This window comes from Lipotes vexillifer, unplaced genomic scaffold, assembly GCF_000442215.2.
Source record: "Lipotes vexillifer unplaced genomic scaffold, Lipotes_vexillifer_v1.1 scaffold1559, whole genome shotgun sequence".
Taxonomy (NCBI): domain Eukaryota; kingdom Metazoa; phylum Chordata; class Mammalia; order Artiodactyla; family Lipotidae; genus Lipotes; species Lipotes vexillifer.
This window is the reverse complement of record NW_006774921.1, coordinates 139,247-145,393: the sequence shown is the minus strand read 5'-3', so window position 1 is coordinate 145,393 and position 6,147 is coordinate 139,247. Positions and strand designations below refer to the sequence as shown.

The window sequence follows — 6,147 nt, the reverse complement described above, 5'->3', positions numbered from 1 at the left end:
ACCGCTCTTTAGTGTATCCAAATGATCTCAATTTTCCCAAGTAAGAAACTGTTACACATGTAAGTTTATAGAATGAGTTGATCCCCAAGGCACAGATATCTAAGAGATGAGGATGATGAGTATAAAAGTCTATTTTATACACTTCATTTGAAGTTGAGATGATCTTTTCCATCTGCCATTTAAAAGTTTCCACTCCTAAACCTTAAATGGAATATAATCTATAAAAATATTGAATCCCTATGCTGTACACCTGAAACTAATACATTTTAAATCAACTATACATCAATTAAAAAATAATAACATGTTCACTCCTTCCTAGGAGCAGTAGATGTTTAGTGTATAGATAGCATGGTCTCTTGGGTCAGTGCTCAAGAAATGCTTGGTGAAGAGAACAAAGCCTAGATTCTCCCAGACAGGTGACGTTCTTTGGTTCCTTTCCTTGATGATCTGCAGAAAATGTCCCACTTTCTTTCCTGGTTTTTGAAATAAGGGTTTAGATGAGTAAAATTCCAAATGAGGGATTTTAAGAATTTAATCAGAAAAGATTGCAAAATACAAGAAGGTGCCATTCTTCTCTTTAAAAGACATAATTTGCCGATTTCAAAAATAATCAGATTAGCTCCTGAAGGAAAGAGAGATGAGTAATGGGACCTCTCATCTTCCAAGCTTTCTCAAGGTTAAAACGTTTTTATAATGTGACTTAATCATCACTTCTTCTTAACTCCCAACCCACTTCATTTCAAAAAAAAACAAAAACATTTAATCATGTGAGGCAGCATGTCTATTACAAATAATCCTGGATTTGGCCTGTAAACAATGATGTAATTCTGGTAAATGACAGATTCTTTTTTTAAATTTTATTGAAGTATAGTTGATTTACAGTGTTATGTTAATTTCTCCTGTAAAGTAAAGTGATTCAGTTATACATAGATGTATATTCTTTTTCATATTATTTTCCATTATGGTTTATCACAGCGTATTGAATACAGTTCCCTGTGCTCTGCAGTAGGACCTTGTTGTTTACCCATCCTGTATATAATAGTTTGTATCTGCTAATCCCAAACTCCCAGTCCTTCCCTCCCCCACTCACCCCTTCCCCTTGGCAACCACAAGTCTGTTCTCTACAACTGAGTCTTTTCTGTCTCGTAGATAAGTTCATTTGTATCATTTTTTTAGATTCCACATGTAAGTGATATCATATGATATTTGTCTTTCTCTGTCTGGCTTACTTCACTTAGTATGATAATCTCTAGGTCCATGCATGTTGCTGCAAATGGCATTATTTCATTCTTTTTTATGTCTGAGTAATATTCCATTGTATATATACCACGTCTTCTTTATCCATTCCTCTGTCGATGGACATTTAGGTTGCTTCCATGTCTTGGCTATTGCAAATCATGTGGCTATGAACATAGGGGTGCACGTATCTTTTTGAATTATAGTTTTGTCTGGCTATATGCCCAGGACTGGGATTGCTGGATCATATGGCAACTCTATTTTTAGTTTTTCGAGGAACTCCCATACTGTTCTCCATAGTGACTGCAACAATTTATATTCCCACCAGCAGTGTAAGAGGGTTCCCTTTTCTCCACACCCTCTCCAGCATTTTAATGATGTCCTTTCTGCCTGGTGTGAGGAGGTACCTCACTGCAGATTTGATTTGCATTTCTCTAATAATTAGTGATGTTCATGTGCCTATTCGCCATCTGTATTTCTTCTTTGGAGAAATGTCTATTTAGGTTTTCTGCCCATTTTTCGATTGGGTTGTTTGGTTTGTCTGTTGTTGAGTTGTATGAGCTGTTTGTTTATTTTGGAAATTAAGCTCTTGTCTGTCACATCATTTGCAAATATTTTCTCCCAGTCCATAGGTTGTCTTTTTGTTTATGGTTTCCTTTGCTGTGCAAAGGCTTATAAATTTTATTAGGTCCCATTTGTTTATTTTTGCTTTTATTTCTATTGCTTTGGGAGACTGACCTAAGAAAACATTGGTACAATTTATGTCAGAGAATGTTTTGCCTGTGTTCTATTCTAGGAGTTTTATGGTGTCATGTCTTAGATTTAAGTCTTTAAGCCTAAATGACAGATTCTGAGTCTCTATTTTCTCATCTGTAAAAATGGGACTGACCCTGCTAGATAAAGAAATACTTTTTATCCAGAAAAATGCTAATAAAACAGTTTACTTACTTAAGTCATTCACTTGACTATGTTGTCTTCTCAAACTCCTTGAGTTCTGAGTTTCTTTCATTCACTAGATCATAAACTCTATGAGGGCAGAGATTATATGTTGCTTTGTTCACCTGTGTTTTCCTGGCAACTCAGAAAATTCCTGGCTTGGGGTAGTTGAAGGCATCTCTTTGCACTTCCCATAGAGCCTGGTACAGTGATTTACACGTAAATCTCACATAAATCTGGTTCTCAACAAATAAAGTAAGATGTAAAGATACAGAAGAACCCCCAAACAGTTGCTTCTTGTAAACCAGAGCAGTGTGAGAATGTGGGTCTTCTAGGGAAGTGTTTTTTAAACTGAGTCAAGACCCATTAATAAGTTATGAAATAAATTTAGTTGTAATAAAGAACATTGAAAAATTTAATGGAATAGAATAGATAATAAAATATCAGAAATGTCTCAAATGTAGCTATAGTAGTATTGACTCTGAAACTTTTGTTTCAGTTTACATCTGTGTGTAGATAGATGTGTACTGTATCATGAGAATTCTTTTAGTCTATATTTTACTATGAGTTGTGGTCAAAACAACTTGAAAAACACTTTTGTAAGTTTTAAGTTTCAAACTGAAATAACCAGTGCAATGATTTCCTCACACTCATCACATGAGGCTGAGTTATGCATTATGTACTATGGAAGTGTTAAATAACCAAGATTTATTTCCTTTTTGGCAAATCCAATAACTCACAGTGGTTTCTTCACTAGCAGCCTAGCCTACAATGCTGTGATGATGTTTTGAATCTCCAAGTATATAGCAGGTACCTAGAAAGCAGGAGGTTCCATTGCGATATCAATCCATTTCACGAACCATGTCTCTTTATAAGCCATTTTAAGCTTTAATGAAAATGATAAAGGATTAGATGCCAGGTTGCTGATAAATTTCTACTAGCAGAACTGCCTTAATTAATGTCAGGTTAGGTCCCAGAAAAGTGGCAACCTTAAGGTTTTAGAGATACTACATCTTATTTATGCCTTTGTTTCTAGTCAGTCAAAGAAAGATCCAACTCCAGTCCAATGCCATAGTGCCTAAGGTCACTTCCCTGTATAATAATACATCCTGAAGAGAAAGCCGATGACACACTGAAAGTGACTGAAAAATAAGCTCTCATTCCATCCTTACAGTCCCTTCTTTTTTTACGCGGGCCTCTCACTGCTGTGGCCTCTCCCGTTGCGGAGCACAGGCTCCGGACAAGCAGGCTCAGCGGCCATGGCTCACGGGCCCAGCTGCCCCGCGGCATGTGGGATCATCCCAGACCAGGGCATGAACCCGTGTCCCCTGCATCGGCAGGTGGACTCTCAACCACTGCGCCACCAGGGAAGCCCCTTATGGTCCCTTCTTAAATGTCCAACAACAGCAGAAGGCTGATTGAAAAGGCAACCAAACCTCATCAATTCAGACAAAATGAGAGATAGAGATGAAGTCAGAACTGTGGATTATTTTGTCAACAGAAAACCAATTATATTACAGGCATATAGGATTTGCCTAAGAGGAGTATGCATGCAATAGCACACCCACTGTGTGCTTAAACCTTTGATCAAAACCTGTGCAGTATTAACCAGCAGATTACATATGGCCCACAGCCAAAATGGGCCTGCTGCGTGTATTTGTGCCTCCTGTGAGCTAAGATTGGTTTTACACTTTTAAAGGATTTTAAAAAAACAATAAAGAATATGCAATAGAGACCATGTGAAAAATCGATGCCATAATATTTACTAGCTGGCCCTTTACAAAAGATTTACCAGCCCCTGAGATTAAGAGCACAGTCTGTGGAGACAGACTACCTGGGTTCAAATTCCAGCTCCTACAATGAATACTTGTGTAATCCTGGCAATTTCTTTTATTTTTTCCTGTCGATTTATTTCCATGCTCTGTTATCTTCATTGATAAAATAGGGATCAAAATAATATACACATCATAGGGTTTATAGCAAAATGAAATGAGTTAACATATGTAAAGTACTTAGAATATGAACTGGAACAAACTACTTTTACTAGTCCTACTACTACTGCTTAGGGAATAGGCTAATTCAGAGCTCCCAGCAAATACCATGGTAAAAGCTGCTATCATGACACATGGATATTAGCAGGCAACACGGAAGTAAATGGCAGCTGTCAGTGTCATTTCTACACATCTGGGCTCTGCAGTCTGTGGTGTGGTAGCCTTGCAGCAGTGTTTTCTTCAATCTCTGAAGCAAAGTTAACCTTTGTTGTGGCTTCTTCTTGTGTCTTGTCCTTGTATCATGTTCTAAAACTTTCCTTCTGGTTCCTGGAGAAGCTCTGGTGCCAAGAAGATAAAAAGGGTCTCCTGGAGACCCTGTTAGACCCTGGGTATTTGTGGGGTTTTGAAGATCATGGTTGAGTGTAGGGAGAGACAGAATCTGGTTCTCACACTGATAGGGCTGGGCCAGGGAATGTGGCCTGCGGGGAAACAAACAGGTAACAGCAGCTCAACCTCTGGCACCTTCCTCTCTGCCTCAGTCTTGCTTTCACACAGGTCTTCTCACCCCAGTCTTAGCAACCATCATGTCAGTACATACAGTATTCTTAAGGCTGCCTGGAGGTATATCAGGTTAATAGACAAAGCTGGACAGATCCTAACGTTATGAGATCCCATGGAATATTTTTATTTATTTTTAAAACTAAGTATCTTTAAAGGACTTATTTTAGAGTTTTTCTTTTGGATAGGTGCACATTCTCCACTAATCAACCAGACACAGAAATTCTATAGGCATTAGAGGTCTGTTTATATATGTTTCCTTTGTATGTCTCATTGTATTCTCTCAATAACCTTACGGCTTTTACAGATAGGCGTGTTCAGCCTCAGAGAGATTAAATAATTGGCCGTGATTATAACTAGTATTGTGACTCACTCATCTTGGGGTTAGGTTCGTAAGTCAGAAAGTAAGGCAAAACCTATTCAGTCAAAACTACACATGTAAATCCTTGGAGAAGGTACCCCATTTGAAGACCAAGACAGTCTGTCAAAGTCCAATTCAGTTTTGTTTTCCTTGTGTGAGCACCCAAGGAATTCGGGTTTAGGGGCTATTGTATGAAAAACAAATGTTTAAGCACTAAAATCACACTCAGCTCTTTGGTAGGCTTGAATTTATAAGTCACGTGGACAGTAAGACCAACTGAGGGGACAGCAGTTGACTGTTGTCACAAAGCCACACCCAACACTTGAGTGGAGCAGTGGATAGAATAAATCCACCTTCATGTAAATTCATATACACCTTTCTGATCCTGCACCCACATTTTTAATCTCTGTAGCTGTCTTATGGTTATTCTTGCTGTGTGTCCGTCCATTCATTTCATTTTGCTATAAACCCTATGATGTCCATTCCAGAGGTAGAATCAGGAGAAGCAAGGTGGAACTTCTTTGTCTATCCTTCTGGAATCACAAGTCAGGCTTTCCCAAGTCTTCCCCTAAAGGTAAGCGTGTACTGATGGTGGGATTCAGGCCTGATGCTCTTTATTTCCTTTGTTATACTTCTCTTACCATCTCCCCAGTCTAAACATTCTGGTCAATAAACCGTGTTGAAGGAAAGAAAAGAGGAAACACTTTCTAGACTTTGTTATACCACCCTGACACTTGGAATTTGGGAGCAGAGCATTCTAGAAAGTAAAGCAGGAAATCCATTCTTTTTTCTACTTCTGAGGTAAAAATATTTGGAAAATATTTTATTTTTTCTTTAAAAATATTTCAGCCTTCCTAAGTATGGAATCATGAACATACGTGAGATTACTGAGAACCGCACTCCTTGATATTTCTGTAAACCTCTCTATTGATGAGAGAACAAGGACACCAGTTGTGGGACCCTAGATAAGTTACTCCATCTTTTCAAATCACAAGGTCCCCATCTGTAGAACAGAGCTAATTAAACTTGACTCGCCAGTGGTTTTTTTTTTTTTTTTTTTTTTTT

The 6,147-nt window shown here is 38.1% G+C and overlaps 1 protein-coding gene across 1 annotated transcript in view; it reads right to left on the bottom strand.

The window, feature by feature from the left end:
• The window catches only part of STK32A (serine/threonine kinase 32A), a 113,816-nt gene that overhangs the window by 85,892 nt on the left and 21,777 nt on the right, over nt 1–6,147 (bottom strand). The gene's annotated exons all lie outside the window — the stretch shown is intronic.